At 43.4% G+C, this 23,608-nt stretch overlaps 1 protein-coding gene and 1 pseudogene across 9 annotated transcripts in view; one reads left to right on the forward strand and one right to left on the reverse strand.

The window, feature by feature from the left end:
* RFX2 (regulatory factor X2) overlaps positions 1 to 23,608 on the forward strand; it is a 136,024-nt gene that overhangs the window by 52,628 nt on the left and 59,788 nt on the right. The window contains exon 1 of one of the 9 annotated variants that reach the window (XM_053585960.1): positions 2,392 to 2,451. The exons of 7 other annotated variants lie outside the window; for them this stretch is intronic. The gene's annotated coding sequence lies outside the window, so the exon portion shown is untranslated. Of the gene's footprint in view, positions 1 to 2,391; positions 2,452 to 14,878; positions 14,899 to 23,608 lie in introns of those variants that run through there. One more of the 9 variants, XM_053585959.1, reaches the window with a different exon arrangement.
* On the reverse strand, positions 18,499 to 18,889 carry LOC128582257 (NTF2-related export protein 1-like; annotated as a pseudogene).

Below are 23,608 nucleotides of genomic sequence, written 5' to 3' on the forward strand. Positions count from 1 at the left end.
GCAAGAGAATCGCGTAAGCCCAAGAGTTAGAGGTTGCTGTGAGCCGTGTGATGCCACGGCACTCTACCCGAGGGCGGTACAGTGACACTCTGTCTCTACAAAAGAAAAAAAAAGAAAACAGAGTTTCTGTGCACTGACTATATCTGTCTAAGAGTCAAATGTGAGCTGAGAGCCAAAGGCTATACTTAATCATGCACAAATCCATTAGCCTGTGTGCTTTTATAATCTAAAATGTTCACTCACTGAGTCCAGAGCTACATGCTGCCCATTCTATCACAATGTTTTAAGATCCTTTGCTAAGATTGCCAAAGGCAAGACCACTGCTTAGAGCTCTGCCTCTCCTTCTCCAAGTCCCAAAGCCATGGAGAATCCACACTGAGCCTGAGCTGCTCTGCACAGAGCAAAGGCTTTGTTGGCTTATTTTTCCTTCATAGATCAAGATTGCCCAATACTAGGGCCTTCCCTGCCACCTCATTCAGGAGGTGGGGGGGTGGTGGTCTTGTGCTTCTTGCTATCTGGGGGCTACTGATGTGGCCTGGCTTCCTCTTAGAAGAGTTTTCCTCTCCCTGGGTGGGGTGGGAAGAGCAGGCACAGTGACATCAGATACTGTAAGTTACTTCTGGCAAAGTCCCACAAGGCATTTCTGACGCTGAGTCAGTGGTTCCGCCAGCACTTATTCCATAGTACATGATGCTTTAAAAAGTATTTTTAATTAAGTATCTACTTCTCTGTGTTTATAATTTTTTCAGATAACTTAATCCCCGATTCTTTTTACTTTGCCCAGAAAATACTTATGCAGCTATGAACTATCCCACATTGTTTGTTTGATGATAAACAGATTCTTTCCTCTTAGAGAAAAAGAGGAAGGACGTTCTGCTCCCAGGACTAGGAAGGATTAAAATCTCTCCTGTGATGCCTTCTTACCACAGAGAGAGTTGATCTTTCTTGGGTTTTGTTGTTTCAGAACAAATATGGTAAACTGTTTTCTCCTTGGTTACTATAGAGAAGAGATTATTTGCCTTTCTCTTTGGGCTTCTGAAAATAATAGATTACATATTTGGGAGGGTTTGGGTTTTGGTTTTTTTTTTTTTTTCTTTTTTAGATCTGGTTAATGTGAGATAGAGGGGGTTGCTCCGGGATGATATTGTTTGGTTTGGGACGTATTCTCCCAGTTGCCCAGCAACAGGCTCTTGAAACCGGGAGTGGACTGCGTTGCCCCTGGCAACCGTTGTTACTTAGCAAACAATGAGGGCCAGGCAAACAGCACGGAGAGCGTGGACTCCAGGTCTTAATTGACCATCTGTATGTATTTTTCTTGATGAAATTATGTCGGAGTTTGATTTGCCACAACAGGTAGACGCAAGTCCATCTGGGGTTTCTAAGTAAAGCATTTTGTTGTGTCCATATCCCATCCTATTTACACGCAGAGGAGCTTTTGAAATTAACTTCTGGCCGTTTGAATATGACCCAGACTGCTCTCAACTGGAGACTTATTTTAGTCTTAAGTGGAATTTCTTTTTTGATCTAATTCTTGGTGTTTATAAAATCATTACTTGCCAACCTTGTACATCATAGGTAAATCTGCACTCTCTCCAGTACTTTTTAGCAAAGCATTTTCAATCCTGGTGCTCAAGAATATTAGAAAAGCAGGCTCGGCTCCTGTGGCTCAAGCGGCTAAGGTGCCAGCCACGTACACCTGAGCTGATGGGTTCGAATCCAGCCCGGGCCCGCTAAACAACAATGATGGCTGCAACCAAAAAGTAGCCAGGCATTGTGACGGCGCCTGTAGTCCCAGCTACTTGGGAGGTGGAGGCAGGAGAATTGCTTGAGCCCAGGAGTTGGAGGTTGCTGTGAGCTGTGATGCCACAGGCAATCTACCCAGGGCGAAAGCTTGAGGCTCTGTCTCCAAAAAAAAAAAAAAGAATATTAGAAAAGCAAAGAGTTAGACCCTGGACAGTTCATGTTTAGAGACATTCACATATAGGATTGGCTGGTGAGGGTGACTGGACCTTCCACGTCCTTGATGTTCATGTTAAGAAGCAGGGTCCTCAGGTAACCCTAAGCCTAATGTAGCTAGTTAGGGGAGGCCAAGTGTTCCCATTAACAGGGGAACAGTGCCCTGTTGATGGCACTTTGCAACTATAAATTGGATTCATGTCCCCACCTCCTCAATGGAGAGCAAGACATAGCAATTGTTTACAAGAGTTTGGTTACTTAGGTAAATAACACCCCTGAACTTCATTCAAAGCAAGTGACACATTTCTTTCCCTCCTCCCGGCACTGCCTCCTGCCCCCACCCCACAGCCAGGGCTATAAATTGAAAACTGTGAGCCAGTACAGGTTATAGGTGTGGACTTCATCCTTGCTTATTCATCTTGAGTGCAATCTGACTAATGCAGCAACAACCGCCTCGAACAGACACACCAGCCCATCAGTAAAACAGCTCTCGCGGTGAGACTTGCTTTGGTTGTATGGACTTTTTTTTATTTTTTTTTAAGGGCAATTCACTTTGTAGTTGAAATGCCCTGAGAAAATGTTCATTGCATTTTTATGCCAGCATTTCAGCTAATGTCTTGGGACTATTTAAAGTATCTGAACGAGTTCCCAGCTTTATTTTTCAGCAGAAACTTATAATGAAATGGCATTTGTGTTATATAACAAATAAAAGCAAGCTTTTTTTGTTTTTTTAAGGCAAGCTTATTAGCCATCAGCTCTATTAAGATCCAGTAACAGCAAGTATTGCTGAAATCAAAATGAATATCTCTGACTTACACAAAGACTCCCCCAAAAGAATAGCTAAACTATGCAATTCATCCTGCAACCTACTGCGGGAGTTTTAGAAGATCACTCTGTACTTAAAAAGATAAATCCAAAAGAAGTGGGTGGCGCCTGTGGCTCAAGGAGTAGGGCGCCGGTCCCATATGCCGGAGGTGGCGGGTTCAAACCCAGCCCCGGCCAAAAACCACAAAAAAAAAAAAAAAAAAAAATCCAAAAGAAGTGCTGTTCTGCCTTCCACAAAATTATTTTGTACCTAGTCCCCAGTATAAGCAAGTCATTGTTTGGGAATTATAGACACATTTAAAATTTTTCTTTTTAAATTAATCTTTGAAAAAATTTTCCTGTGGAAATATTTTCCCTCATGTCAGGCTTTGTTTGGGCAAACCACTTAACAATCTTTAGGTAAATTTTTTAATCTGTCAGCTGAAAGTGCTGGGTCAGGTGATTTTTAAGGGCCTCTCCAGTGCTGTGATTCTAGGTGGAAATTATTGAATCTGAGCTACACCATTTCTCTGCTTTTTAAATTCCATAATCAGGTGTTGATGGAGGAGAGGATGTGGGGTAAATTGGAAAGGCCTTGTATGTGACGTTTGGAGGATCCAGAAAGCCAGACTCCTCTTGGCTTGAGTCAGCTGTGGAGGTGTGGACAGAACATTGCCCCTTAGTCTTTGTCCATCTCTGGAGATCTCTGTGGGGACAGGAAGTGCCACACAGGCAGGATGAGACTCTTGCCACCAGGCAGGAATGGGCACCCAGTGTTCCTGCCTCCATGTCGCCCGGCTCGGAACCCAGCAAATGCTGTGGAAGAAGCAGCCTGGGCCTGCCCCCTCACCCTTTGGCTGCCTGGGTCACTTTGACAGGTTTTGGAGGTGGTAGGACAGGAGGGCGTGAGTAAGGTCAGCCCTTCTTGGTGCAGCAGGCAGGCTGGCTGGGTTTTCACTGGCCTCATACATTCCCCACATTCACCTTGACCATGGCAGCTGCTTTTTGGGTCCCCCAGCTCTCTGCTCAAGGATGTTGTACAGAAAGAGAGAGGAAAATGAGAAGAGAGAAAGGGTGGTAAGAGAAGGAGCACAATACAATGGCACTATGCCTTCAAGACCTGCACCCCAGAGCCCAGACTGACCCCTGTGGCCATCTGAAAATGGGGGCTTATGGCTGGCCAAAGAGAGTGAGGAGAGCAGGTGTCCCCTCATTCTCTCTTTCACCACAGCACACCTTGAGCATCTTCCAGGCAATGTGCTAGGCTGAGGCTGGGACGAGGGAGTAGAGAGGAGTTGCAGAGGTGACACAGATCCACTCTTTGTTTTCTCCAGGAAGCTGGCCAAGAAACCAGGCTGTGACCAGCTGTGTGACAGGAAGCAGACAGACTTGAGGGGAAAATGGGGAATGGGTATGGTTGATCTAGAACTGGTGTGGGTGGTGAAGGTATGACCTTAGACTGTGGTCTCAACAGGGGTGATTGAGCCCCTAGGGGACATTGAGCAATGTTTGGGGACATCTATGATTGTCAAGACTAGAGGGAGCTCCTGGCATCTGCAGTGCCCAGGATGCCCCATCCTAGAACACCATCAGGCCCCAAATTCTCACAGTGCCATGGTCAGAAAGCCCCACAGTAGGTGATGAGCTGATTCAATCACTGCTGCACTTGACATTGGTCCATTTTCAAACAGCTGGTTGCTGTTTCCTTCCTTCCTTCCCTTTCTGACTGAGCAGTCATTTGTTCTTAGCTGTTGTGTGCAGGTGGACTTTGAGGGACAGTGTTGCCCTGCTTTGGCCCCACTTGTGAGGTCCTGTCCTTCCCCATCCTGGTGGATGTATAATCCCTGTCCTCTCCTCATGGCCTTGCTCACAGGGGATACCAGTCCCAGCCTCTAATGACCCACCATGTGCTGCTGCCACCTAGTCACTGCAAGTCTGGACCTCTGTGCTCCACTTGGCCTCCCCTAATTCTGCTAAGAACTTGGACTTTCTGGGTCAAAGTGCTCAGCACAGTGGCTGACACTCAGGCTGACATTCATCAGGCCTGAATTTGAAGTCTGGCATCTTGAATTCTGTTTGTATTAAACTGGAAGTTGCTTCAGAGCTATGTAGATAACCCCATTTAAAACTCCATCAGAAATCAGAGGAAGCCCTGCTTTCTGCAGAGTGGGCATTATAGGCAGAGAGTAGGGAGGCAGGTAGTTGAATGCATGAGAGGAAATGTTTCTAGGAGCGAGAACCAGAGGGTAGAACAAGACTCAGCAGCCCAAGTGAGAGAAATGTGGGCCAGGAGGGACTCCCAGATGTCCTGAAATTCCAAGTTCCTCCCAGCTACTGCAAATAAATAAAGAGCCACTACTTATCTTGAACTGCAGAGAATGGGCAAAATGTACAAGTCCATCTAGAATTCCTGCAATCATTCATTCATGGGAATCATATAAATTATAGTTCCAATAGCATAAGCTAAATTCTAGAAATTTCTAAAGCAAAAAAGTAAACTTATGTTGCTAATTTTGAGTGCTCATTTGAGCAATTTATATACGGGATGATTCAGAAAGTGAGATGCTGGGAGTCTTAAAGATGTGTACGTCCTTCTGCCAAAGGGGTGACAAGGCCAAACCAGAGCTGAAGACCCAGGTCACACCCAGTTCTGCCACTTCCTCCTTGTGGCTGGAGCTTACTCCCCAGAGTAAGGACCCAGTGGCTGGGTTGGGAAGTAGGGAGGGAACCAAGGTTCTCCAGGGCTGGGCTCTTTGCCTAGCTGTGCATATATAGTCTTCAGGTGACAAGGTCTTGATCACCAGAGGAGACTGAGCTGTCTTGTGAGTGTGAATGACAGGTCCCAACCTTCTAATGTAGGCCACTCAGCCTTCTCAATGACAATAGACCCTCTTGCCATCAGAATGTCACAGAACTCCACCTAGGCAACTGGCCTGTAAGTGTCCCTTGATTTGAACATACATATTTTTTGTGAGCAATGGGAATCCATGGAAGGGTGTTTTTGAGCCAGGGCAGTGACAAGACATTGTTAATCTTTTGAATCACCCAATGTGAAAGAAAATTGGCCTGGGAAAGCTGAGGCCGGAAGCAGGGAGTTCCAGGTACAAGATTGGGGGGTACGGGGTGCACAGACTCACTAAAATAGCAGCAAGAATAGAAGACAGGGGTGTGGGGAGAGATGGGAGATGGTATCAGGTGGAAACAGCAGGACTGAGTCACCAGCCACACGTGTCCCATGCCCCAAGGCCAAGGGACATGTCCCAGACTTGAGCAGCCCAGTGGCCTAGGAAACATGGGAGAAGTGTCAAGTTTAGGGGGAAGGAAGTTCCCTGAGGACTTGTTGAAGCACCTGAAGGGATGCTCAGGTAGAAAGGTCTGGGAGGCAGCTAGAAATGGGTACTAAAGCTGGGTGATCTGGGCAGTGCTGGAAATTGTGGTGCAGTGAGGTTGTGTCTATAATGAGTGTGATGGGGGAAGGAAAGGGAAAAAGGGCTGGGGGCACGCAGGGGCCAAAGAGGGGCCAAAGCAGGGGACCAAGGAAATGCCATTGGAAGGAGGGTGAGGCCAGACGACGGCGATGCCCAGACATGAGGAAGGACAGAAGTTCAAAGAGCAACCCCAAACACTACAGAGAGGTCAAGTTCAGAAGAACTGAAAACTGCCCCATGCAGGCCTTGGGGAGACCAGTGGGGCAGACATGAGAACAGCCTAGAGAAGACAACACAGACTCTCTTCACGGATCTGGTCTCACCAAGACAGAAGAACTGGTATCCTGAGGGAAAATAAAGGTGAAGGTCATGGTAGTAGTGAATGTTGTCCTTAACGGAGGAGATGTGAACCTATCCCTCAGCTGAAAGATCTGAGCCCGTGCAGAGGTGAATTATGAGCTTGATGGATGGATCCTCGGAGTGAGAAAGAGGTTCTAGAACTTTCTAGAAGGGGCTAGGGGCCTTTTTTGTGTGTGTGTGTGTGTTTTTTGGCCGGGGCTGGGTTTGAACCCGCCACCTCCGGCATATGGGACCGGCGCCCTACTCCTTGAGCCACAGGCGCGCCTGGGCTAGGGGCCTTTTTCTGAAAAGTTCTGAAAAGGGCCAGAGCATAAATATTATGGTTGCTGGTCTGCCTCTCAGCTCCTCAGCTCTGCTGTTGGAGCAGAAAAGCCATCAGAGACAGCATACACATGGGAGGGGAAGGTGCAAGGAAGAGGGATGGGGATGTCATAAGTGGGGCAGAGGAGGGGGTTGGAGGAGCAGAGAGGGCAGTGAAGGGGCTGGGAGAGGCCACGTGACTTGCAGAGAAAGAACTGTATTTTGAGGTTTTCTCCCATATGTGTGTGTAAATATGTGAACATGCCTCCCATTTTTACTGTAAGAATCACCGATTTTTGTCTATTGGGAGTACTCAACATTCTGTTTAACAGAAAGAAGTCTGGTGTAAGAAAAGCATCTTATGAGTGGTTTGGGCCATTTTTCTCATGTCAACCTGTATTGGGTGTTGTATTTATATCTGCGTATGTGTGTGTGTATATACATGTGTACATGCATGTTTGTGTGTACATGTGTGTTCGTGTGAAGTGTGTGTTTATATGTGGGTGTTGTGTACATGTGTCTGGTGTGCATGTGTGGACGTGTCTATTTGTGTGTATGAGTGTGGGTGTGTGTGAGAGAGACACTTCTTAGGCCCAGTCCTAGAGGACAGATAGTGATGGTCAGTCTTCAGCTTGGTATCAGTTAACTTTCATTCCACTGTGATGAACTTCAGGACACCCCTAACCTGGTTTCCTGGAAACCAAGTTTTATGGTGTTTAAGTTATTTTTAATAAGTGATGGAATTAAGTTGCCTGCCAAAAGAATATTTGCTGCAGCTCGGCGCCTGTGGTTCAAATGGCTAAGGTGCCAGTCACATACACCTGAACTGGCGGGTTCAAATCCAGCCCAGGCCCACCAAACAACAATAATGGCTGAAACCAAAAAAAAAAAAAAAAAAATGGCCAGGCATTTTGGCAGGCGCCTGTAGTCCCAGCTACTTGGGAGGCAGAGGCAGGAGAATCTCTTGAGCCCAGGAGTTGAGTTTGCTGTGAGCTGTGATGCCACAGCACTCTACCCAGGGCAACAGCTTGAGGCTCTGTCTCAAAAAAAAAAAATACACATATATATATATATGTGTGTGTATTTTTTTTTTCTGGGTAAAAATGTCAGTGGGGGTCAGTGGTTTTTTAATTTAGATTTTCCCCTGAATTCGTTACATTTTCCCCTGAATGGCGGTTAATGAGATCACCATACTTTGTTGTGGAAAATTTTTACGTTAATAGTCAAATCACATCTCTTTTTTTTTTTTTTTTTTTTGTTGGCTGGCTTGTTTATTTTATTTTTAAAAAGACCAAAAAAAAAAAAAAAAGACAGAGAGAAGAAGAAAGAACTCTACTGTTACAAAGAGTCAAAAGCAACACCTCCCCACGGCCCAGACTTCTTCTTGACTCTATTATTTTACTTACATATTTTAAAATGCTTAGTCAGTATGGGAAACTGAACTATTGCTTAGCAACCAAATTTATACAGAAAATCAGGTCTGGAAGACCCATCCCAGCGAGCAGGGCTCTAAGCGGAAGACCCAGGAAGAGCAGACAGCCAAGAAGACACGGCTCAGAGCTGCCCCCTCAGAGCCTGCGTTCGATCCTAATCATGAGTCTGGCTGACAGAACTGAGCTCTCTGCAACAGAGGCTCTGTGCAAGGCCTCGTCTGTGTGGCAGAGGCTCTGTGCGACGCGTCCTCTGTCTGTGGAGAGGCTCTGTGAGACACATCTGTCTGTGCAGAGGCTCTGTGTGATGCGTCCTCTGTCTGTGGAGAGGCTCTGTGTGATGCGTCCTCTGTCTGTGGACAGGCTCTGAGTGACGCATCTGTCTGTGGAGAGGTTCTGTGTGACATATCCTCTGTCTGTGGAGAGGCTCTGAGTGATGCATCTGTCTGTGGAGAGGCTCTGTGTGATGCATCCTCTGTCTGTGGGGAGGCTCTGTGTGATGCATCCTCTGTCTGTGGGGAGGCTCTGTGTGATGCGTCCTTTGTCTATGGAGAGGATCTGTGTGACGCGTCCTCTGTCTGTGGAGAGGCTCTGTGTGACACATCTGTGTATGGAGAGGTTCTGTGTGACATATCCTCTATCTGTGGAGATGCTCTGTGTGATGCTTCCTCTGTCTGTGGAGAGGCTGTGTGCAACGTGTCCTCTGTCTGTGGAGGGGCTCTGTGCGATGCATCCTCTGCCTGTGGAGAGGCTCTGTGTGAACACATCTGTCTGTGGAGAGGTTCTGTGTGACATATCCTCTATCTGTGGAGATGCTCTGTGTGATGCGTCCTCTGTCTGTGGAGAGGCTCTGTGCGAATGCGTCCTCTGTTTGTGGAGAGGCTCTGTGTGACACATCCTCAGTCTGTGGAGAGGCTCTGTGTGATGTGTCCTCTGTCTGTGGAGAGGCTCTGTGTGACGCATCTGTCTGTGGAGAGGCTCTGAGTGATGCATCTGTCTGTGGAGAGGCTCTGTGTGAAGCGTCCTCCGTCTGTGGAGAGGTTCTGTGTGACATATCCTCTTATCTGTGGAGAGTCTCTGTGTGATGCGTCCTCCGTCTGTGGAGAGGCTCTGTGTGATGCGTCCTCTGTCTGTGGAGAGGCTCTGTGTGACATATCCTCTATCTGTGGAGAGTCTCTGTGTGATGCGTCCTCCGTCTGTGGAGAGGCTCTGTGTGATGCGTCCTCCATCTGTGGAGAGGCTCTGTGTGATGCGTCCTCTGTCTGTGGAGAGGTTCTGTGTGACATATCCTCTATCTGTGGAGAGACTCTGTGTGATGCATCCTCTGTGGATAGGCTCTGTGTGACACATCTGTGTGTGGAGACGTTCTGTGTGACATATCTTCTATCTGTGGAGAGACTCTGTGTGATGCATCCTCTGTCTGTGGAGAGGCTCTGTGCGACGCGTCCTCTGTCTGTGGAAAGGCTCTGTGTGACGCGTCCTCCGTCTGTGGAGAGGCTCTGTGCGATGCATCCTCTGTCTGTGGAGAGGCTCTGTGTGACGCATCCTCTGTCTGTGGAGAGGCTCTGTGTGACGCATCTGTCTATGGAGAGGTTCTGTGTGACATATCCTCTATCTGTGGAGAGGCTCTGTGTGACATATCCTCTATCTGTGGAGAGGCTCCGTTGATGCGTCCTCTGTCTATGGAGAGGGTCTGTATGATGCGTCCTCTGTCTGTAGAGAGGCTCTATGCGACACATCCTCTGTCTGTGGAGAGGCTCTGTGTGACGCATCCTCTGTCTGTGGAGAGGCTCTGTGTGATGTGTCCTCTGTCTAGGGAGAGGCTCTGTGCAACGCGTCCTCTGTCTGTGGAGAGGCTCTGTGTGACGCATCTGTCTGTGGAGAGGTTCTGTGTGACATATCCTCTATCTGTGGAGAGGCTCTGTGCAACACATCCTCTGTCTGTGGAGAGGCTCTGAGTGATGCATCTGTCTGTGAAGAGGCTCTGTGTGACGCATCCTCTGTCTGTGGAGAGGCTCTGTGTGATGCATCCTCTGTGGAGAGGCTCTGTGTGACACATCTGTCTGTGGAGAGGTTCTGTGTGACATATTTTCTATCTGTGGAGAGGCTCTGTGTGATGCATCCTCTGTCTGTGGTGAGGCTCTGTGCGACATGTCCTCTGTCTGTGGAGAGGCTCTGTGTGACACATCTATCTGTGGAGAGGTTCTGTGTGACATATCCTCTATCTGTGGAGAGGCTCTGTGTGATGCATCCTCCGTCTGTGGAGAGGCTCTGTGTGACGCTTCCTCTGTGGATTGGCTCTGTGTGACACATCTGTCTGTGGAGAGGTTCTGTGTGACATATCCTCTATCTGTGGAGAGTCTCTGTGTGATGCGTCCTCTGTCTATGGAGAGGCTCTGTGTGATGCATCCTCTGTCTGTGGAGAGGCTCTGTTCAACGCATCATGTGTTCATCACTCAGTCATTGCTCACAACCCCAGAAGTAGATGTAATAAACAACTCCACTGGGCGGCGCCTGTGGCTCAAGGAGTAGGGCGCCGGTCCCATATGCCGGAGGTGGTGGGTTCAAACCCAGCCCTGGCCAAAAACTGATTCATAAGTAGTGTTGAGCCTGGTGGCTTGGAAGCTCAGCAGAGGTCTCAGCCGTCTCACACTACTGCCAAAAGCAAAAGGCAGTCCTCTCTGGAGGAAAGTAATATCAAATTATCTCCTTAATTCTTTATACACAGTGCCTTTCCATGAAAGTGTTGGATTTCGAGGCAGCTGCTGTGCCTCAAAATGTCGGGATTTGGGGCAGCATCCTGGGCCCTCGGTTCCTGGCGTACTCTTGGCGCAGCAAACAGGCCAAGAGGCCTGGGCTCCAACCGGCAATCGTCTTTCCCTCTGTCTGCGTCTGACCCGCCTGGTGGTTCAGAGGTTCACCACGGACCTAAATCACATCTCTTTAAGAGGGAAGTAATTGGGTGTTTCCCTCCCCCTCAGTAACTGATCCCAAGCCTCTGACAGCCTTCCCCTACCAGATCCCTCACTCTGCTGAGAGCCCTGTAGAGGCCAGTTGTCAAGGACTTGGTTCCGACCCTCTGCTACAGAAAGGAGGGAAAGTTTGGCTTCCCAGAAGAAAACAGGAACAGAAGCGCAATTCTTAGCCAAAGAAAAAGGAATTTGAATTCCAAAGATACTTTATTTTTAGAGAAACTTGGTGCCAGCTCCTATCCTTGAAAGTCCATCGTTGCAGAAGAAGAGAACCAAAAAGTGACTAAGGATGATGGAGCACCAAAAGGCTTAGACAAAGAAGGAAGAATGGGTCATGGCGTGCTGAAATTTGCTACTCTGGAAAATAGCGGGTAGCCCTCGAAGGGTCTGGTCATCTTTTTCCGCTCTGATTTCACACTTCTTGTCTAGCTAAATTGTCATGATTTTGTGTCCTGCAGTCTCCTCCATTTTATTCTTTTGTCTACAGTCTCATTTTACTCACAGGCTGTTTGAATCCTTCTCAGACATCATGCATCCATTTAGAACAGGGATTCTCAGTGGGGACTCGTCTGCCCCCAGGAGACACTGGGCGATGTCCGGAGCATCTGTAGTTTTTATGACTGGGGTGAGTGGAGGCAGGACACTGCTCAGCAGCCTTCAGTACCCAGGACGGCCCCACCCACAGAACCATCTGCCCCCACTGTTCACAGTGCTCTGGGGAGAGATGGTTGGATGTTGAGAACTAACTGGGTGCACTGGGAGTGACCCCAGCACAAGAAAGGATGTGTGTAGTTCTACTGTCAAGAAGTACAATCAAGTCCACTTTGCAGTAGAAGGAAAGGGATGTTTAGCTTCTCAAACAAATGGGCATCCTCTCCATGCCTAGAGCTTAGCAGGGGCCACACACACGCATGGATAGTGGAGACTGAATCCAAAACACTCATCACTTGTTCCTTAGACCTGACCTTCAGGCTGAAGTGAGCCAAGAGAAGGAAATGGACAGGATTTTTCTGGGCCTCGTAGTAAGCCCTGGGAGTGTTAGGACAAATGTTGAGGCAGGATCCAGGCTTTACAACAACAGATACTCCTGAGAGTGTTCTGGGCTTGTCCCTTCTTGTTCAGAGAGAGGAAGTTAATTGTTTTCCTGGGGCTAATGAACTCTGGTGCCATCTGGATGCCACCCGGCACTGGGAGAGGGGCCATGTGTCTCCTTAAGGCAGGAGGTCATTAACCAGCTAGAATGAAGGTGACTAAAAACTGCTTAGCTTTCCCTTCGTTGATTACAACCAAAGATGGCAAAATGTTGTCTAAATATTGATCATACCTCAGGCAGGTGATAGCTCCATTTGGCATTTGGAAGAACAGGAATAGAAAAGAGATTGCTTAAGGTCACAGTGAGTCAGTGCAGAGCCAGGAACAGGGCCCAGAAATTGCACTCAGCATTTTCTCCATTTCCTTTCCTGACATTACTGGTTACTAGGCGATGGGAGTATTTTCCTGTAAACACAAGCCTGTTCCTTTGTGCCCAGGCACATTCATTCATTGCAGCATGATCCAGGCTGCTGCTTGTGGTGTCTCTCCTTTGCCCCCTCACATAAACTCAGGAAACCATGGTGGATGTTGCCCCTGGTGAGTTTTACTCAGCAGCATCTCTCAAAGGTCAAGTGTGTGTTTGGTTTACTTGGTCAGCTGTTCAAGGTCAAATGTGCATTTTGTGGATTCCAAATGCTGGTGCCAGCTAAGGAGGGGTAATTGCATTGCTGATTCTATGCTTTCCCACTTTATTTTATGCCTGCCCCTATCTTGGACCAAGATTGCAAATGAAACATGCTTAGCTTATGAATAACACTCTGGGCATGTTTCTGAGCCTGGCAAGGCCAGGCTAGGTAAAAGGTCATATCTTCAGCTTTACATGAGTTATTCTGAGGTTCCTGTAACCCAGTCTAAGGGGACTCCAGTGGAGGTGATCAGAGAAAGGACTGAAAAAAGAAGAAAAGACAAAGGAATGTGAGAAAGAAAGGACAGGGAGGCCAGTTTCTGAATGACCCCCAGTTCCCATGGCAAGTCCAGGTTCAGAGCAGAGGTGTGGCCTTCATTTAGTCGTGCTGACTGGACTTTGGTGGATTTAGAGATTGGCAAACTGGGGGCTAGAAAGGTGGTCTACAATGTTCGTCCTAGTGCACCAAGGACTTTAGAGTAAATGGATTGCTGATATTCATGTCCAGGGGCCCTGCCTCCTGCTCCCTCTGCCAGGTAGAGGAGTGACTCAGGATCCAGTGTCACACCTTCTGGAAAGCCTACACAAACCACTGCTCTTGCCACAATAGAGCTGCTCGGATGGCAAGACAGTGCGTGCTTGCTTTATGTTCGTCCTCTTGAGTTGACAGCTAGTTGCTGGGTATTTTTGTTTGACTTTTTATTATGGAACTTTCAAGTATCTACAAAGTAAGCTGCAGTGAACCCCATATAGCCACCACCCTCAGCATCCTGCTATATTCCCATGCCACCTGTATACCCCATCCTCCTCTACATTGTTATATTTATATAGGCTGGGGGGTGGTTAGGTTAAAACTTACATACAGTAACTGTTCATATTTTGGCTGGCTAATTTTGACAAATGGCCACTCCATGACACTCACCACCTGTTACCATAGCGAATGTGTCCATCTCCCTAGAAATTTCCTCCTGTCCCTCCCCGGTCAATCCCACCCCCATTACTTTTTAGATTAGTTTTGTCAGTTCTACCTTATCTGCTTTCTGGACAGAGCTTCTTTTATTCAGCATAATGATTTTGAGATTCATCCATGTATTGTGAATATCAGTCATTCATTCTTTTCTATTAATAGTATTCTAGTACTACTCTTCCATTAGCTTTTTTTTTTTTTTTTTTTTTTTTTAGTGAGTTAAAACAACCATTTTATTTGCTCATAATTCTGAGTCAGTAATTTTGGCTGGGCTCAGCAGGGTGATTCTCATGCTGGTCCTGCCTTGTGTTGCTGTGTTTGTTGGGTGGCCCAGGTGGGACTGGATGAACTAAGACAGCCTCCCTTCCTCACATGTTTGGCATTTGATTCTAGCTGTTGGCTAGGTCTCTCCATGTGGCATAAAGATTTTAGCCTGAACAGGTTTACCAGTTTATTGCAAAGAATACAGATGAGAAGGATAGAGCAAGGAAAATGGAAAGTGGCATGAAGGTTTGCACACGTGCCTCTCAGAACCTCCACATGTTCAGCTATCTGGAAGCTCCTCTGTCAGTTTTTTAGCTATGCCTTTTTCTTTTCTAGTAGTTGCTTTGGGGATTACAATATGTATCTTTAAAGCATCATAGGCTACAATTTCTCATCCATTCTTCTGATGAGAAGCAGTTGGGCTATTTCTTCTTTTTGGCAATCATAAGTAAAACTGCTATGAACATGCTTATACAAGTTTCTTTTTGAAGACATACATTTTTGTGTCTCTTGGATAAATACCTAGGAGAGGAACTCTGGGTAGAAGGATGGGTTTAACTTTCTAGAAAACTACCAGGCCTTTTACAGCATGATTGCATCAATTCCACCCCCCACAGCAGCTTGCACTCATTTCAGTTCTCCATGTGCTTGCTGTGGTGGATGCTGTCAGGCTTGTTGGTGTCAGTCATTCTAGTGAATGGTTAGTGAAGTGGTTGTCTCACTGTGGTTTGTATTTTCAGTGACCTAGAAACTAATGAGGTTGAACGTTATCTCATATACTTTTGGGCATTTGTGTATCTTTATTAAGTGCCTATTCAAGTGTTTTGCCTGTTTCCCCTGTTAGGTTATTTGTCTTATTATTGAATTGTAGGAAATACATGTTTTGCAAGTATTTCTACGACTGCGGTTTACCTATTTGTGTTCTTTTTTTTTTTTTTTTTTTTTTTGTGGTTTTTGGCCGGGCTGGGTTTGAACCCGCCACCTCCGGCATATGGGACCGGCGCCCTACTCCTTGAGCCACAGGCGCCGCCCCCTATTTGTGTTCTTAATGGAACCTTTTTATGAGCAGACGTTTTAAATTTTGGTGTACTCCAACTTATCAAGTTTATTTATGCTATTGCTTTCTGTATCTTGTCTAAGAAAGCTTTGCCTAACTCTCTCTGTTTTCACTGAGAAGTTTCATAGGTTTAGCTTTTATGTGTATGTCTGTGGTCTAAGTTCAGATTACTTTCATGTATGGTGCGAGGTAGGAGTAAATGTTTATTTTCCCCCCTGTATGGAAAGCCTATTACTCTAGTACCATTTGTTTAAATGACTTTTCTGTCTCTGTTGAATTGCCTTTACACTTTCTCTGTTGAATTGCCTTTACACTTTTGTCAAAGATTTTGACAATTGAGAAGGAAAAGAGGAAGGGCTCCATTAGAAAATAAAAATTATACATTCCATTTGGGTTTGCTAAAAAACAATAGTAAAGTTTTTTAAAGACAAAAAAATCAATGATAAAAGTATGGGTTATTTATTAGTTATATGTTGCTGGATTCGATTTATTGATATTTCGTTAATGATTTTTCCATATATATTAATGAGAGATATTGATCCAAATACTTTTCTTTCTTTTTTTTTATACTTTTTTTGTTTCAGGTTAGTATAAGGGTACAAACAATTAGGTTACAATATTTGCGTTCGTCTCTCTTGTAGTTGTGTCCTACACCCAAAAGGTGTGCCATACACCTCTCACCTCTACATGGTGCCCATTAAGTGGGAGCACACCAAACCCTCTTCCCCACAAGTTGAATTGAATTGAGTTTTTCTCTTATGTGGGTGTATATTAAATCATCTACTGGCTTCATATTATTATTGAGTACATTGGATACTTGCTTTTCCATTCTTGGGATACTTTACTCAGAGGAATGTGTTTCAATTCCATCCAGGTTAATACAAAAGATGTAAAGTCGTCTTCTTTTTTTAGTGGCTGAATAGTATTCCATGGTATACATATACCATACCTTCTTAATCCATTCCTGGGTTGATAGACATTTAGGTTGTTTCCATATCTTGGCAATTGTAAATTGAGCTGTGATAAACTATCTAGTGCAAATGTCTTTATGAATAAATGATTTTTTTTTCTTCTGGGTACGTGCTTAGTAACGGGATTGCAGGATCAAATGGGAAGGTCTAATTTGAGTTCTTTGAGGATTATCCATACTTCTTTCCAAAGAGGCTGTATTAGTTAGTTCTAGTCCCACCGACAGTGTAAAAGTGTTCCCTTCTCTCTACATCTGTGCCAACATCTGTAGCTTTGGGACTTCATGATGTGGGCCATTCTCACTGGGGTTAGGTGATATCTTAGGGTGGTCTTGATTAGCATTTCTCTGATGATTAGGGATGATGAGCATATTTTCATGTTTGTTGGCCATTCATCTGTCTTCATCAGAGCAGGTTCTGTTCATGTCTCTTTCCCAGTGACAGATGGGATTGTTTGCTCTATTTTTGTTGATAAATTTGAGTTCTCTATAGATCCTAGTTATCAAACCTTTGTCAGATTCATAACATGCAAAAATCTTTTCCCATTCTGAAAATTGTCTGTTTGCTTTAATTGTTGTGTCTTAGCTGTGCAGAAGCTTTTCAGTTTACTTTTCTTATAATGTCTTTATCAAATTTTGTTACTGGCTTAATGACCTCATAAAATGAGTTGTGAAAGTATTTTTTTTTCTATTTTCTCATGGAGTTTGTGTATTAACTCCTTTTTTGGTATTTGATAGCATTCACCAGTAAAACTATATGTGCCTGAAGTTTTGTTGTAAGGAGATTTTTTATTATATTCAATTTCTTCCTTAGATATAAGGCATTTGCATTTTCTATTTCATCTTGTGTCAGGTTTGGTGTGTTGTACTTTTCTAAAAAACTCATTTGACCTAAATTATTGAATTTATTGGCTAAAATTCATAATAGTTTCTTACTGTCATTTTGATTCCTGTAGGACCTATAGTGGTAAATCTCATTTCATTCTTGATAATTGGTAATTTGGTTTCTTTTCTTTTCTTTCTTTTTTTTTTTTTTGTTTACCTTTTTTATTGGTCTTTCTAGGAGGTTGTCAGTTAATCTTCTCTTTTTCAAAGACTTAATTTTTAAGAGCAATTTTGCAATTTTAAGTACACATCAAGATTGAGAAATTTTTCCATGTCCCCTCCCTTCAGATGTGTATAACCTCCCTCATTGCCAACATCCCCCACCAGAGTGGTACATTGGTTATAATTAATGAAATCTGCATTGACAGATCATTATCACCCAAAGTCCATAGTTTACATTGGAGTTCACTCATACATTCTAAGAGTCTTGACAAACGTATAATGACATGTATCTACCTTTATGGTAACGTGCAGAATAGTTCTACTGACCTAAAAATCCTCCATGGTCTGGCTACTCATCCCTCTCTCCTCTCTAAACCCTGGCAACTACTGTTTTTACTGTCTCTATAGTTTTTACCTTTCTGAAATATTCTATAATTGTAATCATACAGTATGTGGCTTTTTAAGATTGGCTTCGTTAATGTAGTGGTAATGTGTTTAAATTTCCTTTATGGTTTTTTGTGGCTTGATAGCTTATTTCTGATTTGAAGGAATTTCAATTTTTAGGAAATTTTTATTTTGTTCATTTTCTCCATTGTTTGTGAAATTGTTCTTTATTATTTTCCTTCTTCCTACTTAAGTTTAATTTGCCTATATTTTTATAGCTTCTTAAAAATTTATTTTTTTTAAAGACAGGGTCTTACTTTTTCACCCAGGTAGGGAATAACCTCACAACTCATTCTAACCTCAAATTCCTGGGCTCAAGCAATCTTCCCACCTCCCACCTCAGCCTTCCAAGTAACTGGGACTACAGATACACACACACCACATGCTCAGATAATCTTTTTTTTTTTCCCGTGGAGATGAAGTCTTTCTGTGTTGCCCAGGCTGATCTCAAACTGTTGGCCTCAAGCGATCCTCCTTCCTTGTCTTACCAAATAAAGTTTTTTAAGGTCAAAAACTTAAATGATTGATTTTTCCCCCGCCAAGGGACAGAAGCAACATTTGTATTATTATATTATTTGTCAGAATTTCCAGAATCAGGGTCTCCACTGGGCAAGTAGTAAAATAGAAAAGTTTACACTTTTAAAAGAAAACAATGACAAATAAGCCTCAACACAGGGTAGTCTGCAGGGTCCCTGCAATGACAAAAATGAACTATGTTCCCCACATTTGAGATTTGAGTGTCTCTACAGAGCTGGGGCTGAAACAAAGAGCCTTTGTTGCCCCCACTAGCTGGCCCAGTCCTGGAACTGGAAGCAGTCACTTACAGTCTTTCACGTGGAGTTGCTGGGTGAGGCCTGGGCAGTCAGGATGAAGCTCTGGTTGAAGTCCCATTGTTTGTCACCCTCAAGCTTCACCGTTCCACAGATCACAACAAGGACTATGGTCTGACTTGGTGTGGCTTCATCATGAACAGGCTGGCAGTCTACCACATTATTCCAGAACTTACTGCAAGGCAATGTTTAAAAAAACTCACTCAAAGTTTCTTGTCCTGAAACAACATTTCCATTCTAAACCTGGGTGACTGTCTGCACACACAGGAGGGACAGGTGTAGTAGACGTTTCCTCGGCGGCTCTGCAGGCCGGATCCACATAAGCCTTGAGATCCACTGATGCCATCTCTGGTTCTGTGAAAACTCAACCTGGTGGTGTTGAGGCCACCAGGGTGTTTCCTCTTACTTGGGAAGCCAGAGGCTGCACAGTCATGTTTGGGCTGGTGCTGGCATTGCTACCTATTCCAAATGATTGGTTCTTAATCTTTTCTTTCTGTTATAAGCATATAAAGCTATTATCTCCTTCTAAGCACTGCTATAGATGCATCCACAAATTGTGGTGTTTATATTATCATTTGGCTTTAAATATTTTCTAATTTCTCTTGTGATTTATTATTTGACCTATGGATCATTTGAGGGATAAATTTTAACTTTTCTAAATATTTGGCATTTTTCTAGCTATCTTTTTAATCCCTAATTTATTCCATTGTGGTCAAAGTACACACATGCTCTGTATAATTTCAGTCTTTTTAAAGGTATTGAGACTTGTCTTACAGCCCAGAATATGACCTATAACAGTGAATATTCTATATGAATTTGCAGAGAATGCAAGTTTTGAATGTAACTTTTCATAAATGTCAATTAGATCAATGTGGTGATAGTATAATTCAGATAGTCTACATCCTTACTGAAATTTTTGTTTAGTTCTTCTATCAAAATCACTGAATGAAGGATATTGAAAATCTCCAACTATGATCTCCAACATAGTTTCTTCCTTTAGTTCTGGTAATTTTTTTCTTTATGTATTTCGAAGCTGTATTGCTATGTACATACACATCTATAAAGATTACATCATCCTGATAAATTGCTAATTTTATCATGATGACATTTAATCTCTTGTCAGTGTCTCTATTCTCTATGAACATAGCTTGTCTTGAAGTCTATTTTTTCTGATTATTATGGCCACTCCCTATTTCTTAAGGTTAGAGTTTGTATGATGTATTTACTTGCAACCTATGTGTGCCTTTATTTTTAAAGAGGATTTCTTTTGGGGAGCATATAATGGGATCTTGTCTGTTATCCACGCTGACCATTTCTGCCTTTTCACTCGGTGTTTATTCGGTTTGCATTTAATATAATTATTATTACATTTTGTTTCAGGAAAGCCATTTGCCACTAGCTTTCTATTTATTTCATCTGCTTTTTGTTTCTTGCCTTATGGGGGGACAATTAATTATGTTTAGTAGGATTTCATTTGATTGTTAGTTTTTTTAGCTATACCTGTTTGTGTTTTTTTTTCATCGTGGTTTAAAAGTTATAATATACATCATTATGCATCACAGTTTACATAGAGTTAATTTGTTAATACTTTATGTAAAATACAAGAAGCTTACATGTATAACTCAGTTTGCCTCATCCTTTATGCTATTATTGTGATATAGATCACATCTACATGTTATAAGCCCCACAATAGAGTGTTATGAAGTATTTTGTTAAACATATGTATTTTGAAGAAATTAAGAGAGGAAAAGAAAAAATTGTCTTTTAAAATTACTTATGTATTTATCATTTTGAGTGATGTTTACTCCTTCTAATAAATCTAATTTTACCATATGATATTTTTCCTTTATCCTAAGGAAATTTCTTTAGCATTTCTCCTAGTGTAGTTAGCAAAATTCATCAGGTTTTGTTTATCTGAAAATATCTTTACTTCACCTTCATTTTTAAAGAATAGTTTTGCTGGATATAGAATTTTAGGTTGAGGCCGGCACCTGTGGCTCAAGGAGTAGGGCACCAGCCCCATATACTGGGGGTGGCAGGCTCAAGCCTGGCCCCGGCCAAAACTGCAAAAAAAAGAAAAAAAAAAAAAAAGGATTCTAGGTTGACAGGTATTTTTCCTCCCAGCATGCTGAAGATTCCATTGTTTTTTTATTGCCATTATTACTGATGAGAAGTCCGTATCCACATTATTTTTCTCTGTTTTTAAATTTTTCTCTTTATTTCTTTGATTTTAGCAATTTAACCGTAGCATACCTAAGTTGATTTTCTTTGTATTTATCCTTTTGGGGTTCATTGGACTTCTGAATTGATATCTAGCACCAAATTTAAGAGGTATTCAGCCATTCTTCAGTATTTTTTTTTTCTCTTTCATTCTCTCCTTTTCTTCTGGAACTCCAGTTAGATATAGAGAATGCCAAAAATGTATATACATTTTAAGAAAGGAAAAAACTGTATTAAAATTGTAATACTCAATATATACCAGTAACTACAGATGAATGTAAGTCATGTTTGAATTCTGCAATTTCAGGAGTGCTCAAACATGACTAGTATTACAATGTTAATACAATGTTTTTCTTTCTTTCTTTTTTTTTTTTGAGACAGAGCCTCAAGCTGTCGCCCTGGGTGGAGTGCTGTAGCATCACAGCTCACAGCAACCTCCAACTCCTGGGCTTTAAGCGATTCTCTTGCCTCAGCCTCCCAAGTAGCCGATACGACAGGCGCCCGCCACAACACCTGGCTATTTTTTCGTTGCAGCCATCATTGTTGTTTGGTGGGCCCGGGCTGGATTCGAACCTGCCAGCTCAGGTGGCTGGTGCCTTAGCCGCTTGAGCCACAGGTGCCAAGCCAAACATTTTTTATTTTTTATTTTTGCAGTTTTTGGACAGGACTGGGTTTGAACCTGCCATCTTCAGCATATGGGACCGGTGCTCTACTCCTTTGAGCCATAGCCACCACCCTAAAAATTTTTTTTAAAGATGGGATCTCACTATGTTGCTCATGCTGGTCTTGAACTCTTAAGCTTAAACGATTCTTCTGCCTGAGTCTCCCAGGCATGAGCCACTGGGCCTGTCCCAGTTTGGTTCTTTCTGATGGTTTCTGTTTCTTGGCTGATATTTCTGTATGTTCATTTATGATGTATATTCCTTCCTTTAAGTTCTTGAACATATTTTTAGTAGCTACTTTAGTTCTTGTCTACTCTCTGTACCATCTGGATTACCTTGGGCTTGGTTATAATTGACTCCTTTTCTCTTTTCTTGAGTTCCAGTTACTTTCCTGCTTTTTCTCATAGCTTATGATTTTTATTGGGTCCTGGACATCATGAATGATAAGTTGTATAATATCTAGATTCTGCTGAATTCCCTTGAAGGAAGCTGACTTAACTAGATTCAAACTTTCTCTACTACAGTGGCCAGCAGTTGAAATCTCCACTTAGTTTTTTCATCTTTGAGCTACTGTTTTTTCCCTAAGACCTCTGGTATCTCCCTCCCTCCCCCAACCTGTGTGGTATAATCAGCTGGCTAAAGATTTGGCTGGATTTAACAGGCAGATTTGGGGACTTGCTCCTTCTGTGACTGTCACTCTTCCAGAACTCACCTCACCCCAAGCATTAAGAACTCTATTTTCTGACACTTCAGGACGACTAGCCTGATGTTTTCCACTGCCCAGGCATTTGTGGACTGGGCATGCCCCTCGCAAAAAGCCACAGACTCTCCAGTCTGACATGTAAACAGTACATGTTAAATAATGTGTTAAAAGTGGAAAACAGATTATGTGAAAAATCCTGTAATATGAAGTCACTTGCATTACAGAAGGTGTGTCCTGGCCATAGTGAGCAGAGCATGGTCTCACCATTTCCCCTAGCGCTCTAACCAGCTCTCCATATTTAAATAAGGTCTGGCCTTTGCAGCAATATTATTTCCACCTGTGGAACAAGGAACTGGTCTTAGTTAAGTGAGTTTTTTCACTTTCTCAAGGGTAGATTCTTTTCTAGAGGAGTTTTATTCAAAGCATTTCCTCCTAGTATACCCACTTCTTGGCTTCAGATGGGAACAATGTGGTGTGTGGCGTGCAAGTGACTGATTTAAACATTTAGAGAAAACTATAAATACAAGTTTGATTAAGCTTGATTAAACAACTTCCAGCAGAAAAATTCCAAAGATTAGTTCTGTTAAGGAGAGAGAGAAAGTTGGAGACCCAGAAAATACACAATTGGAAATTCATAATCTTTTCAAGAGATTGTTGGTGTCCTGATAAGGTAGATGTTAATGTCCCCAGCCAATCACCACGTGGCTCTGGTGCCATCTAGTGGTAGGAGCTGAGTCAGTCTCACATAGAACTGAAAAAAGGGGAGGCCCCAGGCACTTGGGAGGGCAGTGTGGGGAATTAGGGAATAGTCCCTGGGCAACACAGCAAGATCCCATCTCCACAATAAATAAATAACTGTGAGGACTGTTTGACTTTTAGCATTTTAATATAATTAATTTGTGTCATCTGCCACTTTTTTTCTGATATTAACAGAGTCTTTTCATATAGAATTTTAAAACTACCTATTTGAAAGATGTATGAATCTGACAGGAAAGAAATATACTTTTGTATATTTCTTATGTATATTTCCTATTTTCCTATGGACATAGATCACCATAAACAGGCAGTTTTTATTTACTGCCAAAATTCCTGAGGACTTTTATTTAGCTCAGGATAAAATGCACCTTTTTTCTTGCTCCCTCCACAGATCAGTTTTTTTGTCCCTAGGACAGTGTTTCTCAAGTTGTTCCTCACAGGAACTTGGCAATATCTGAAGAAATTGTGGTTGTCATGACCTGGGGAGAGGGTGCTCCATATATCAAGTGGGTGGAGGCCAGCGATACTACTCAGCATCCTGCAGTGCCCAGGATACCCACCTCACTACAACAAAGTGCTGCAGTAGGGAACTCTACCTTAGGATTTCTCCAGTTATAGTTTTTGTTTGTTTGTTTGAGACAGAGTCTCACTATGTCACCCTCAGTGAAGTGTTGTGGCATCATAGCTCACAGCAACCTCCAACTCTTGGGCTTAAGCGATTCTC

This window comes from Nycticebus coucang, chromosome 3 (assembly GCF_027406575.1).
Source record: "Nycticebus coucang isolate mNycCou1 chromosome 3, mNycCou1.pri, whole genome shotgun sequence".
Taxonomy (NCBI): Eukaryota; Metazoa; Chordata; class Mammalia; order Primates; family Lorisidae; genus Nycticebus; species Nycticebus coucang.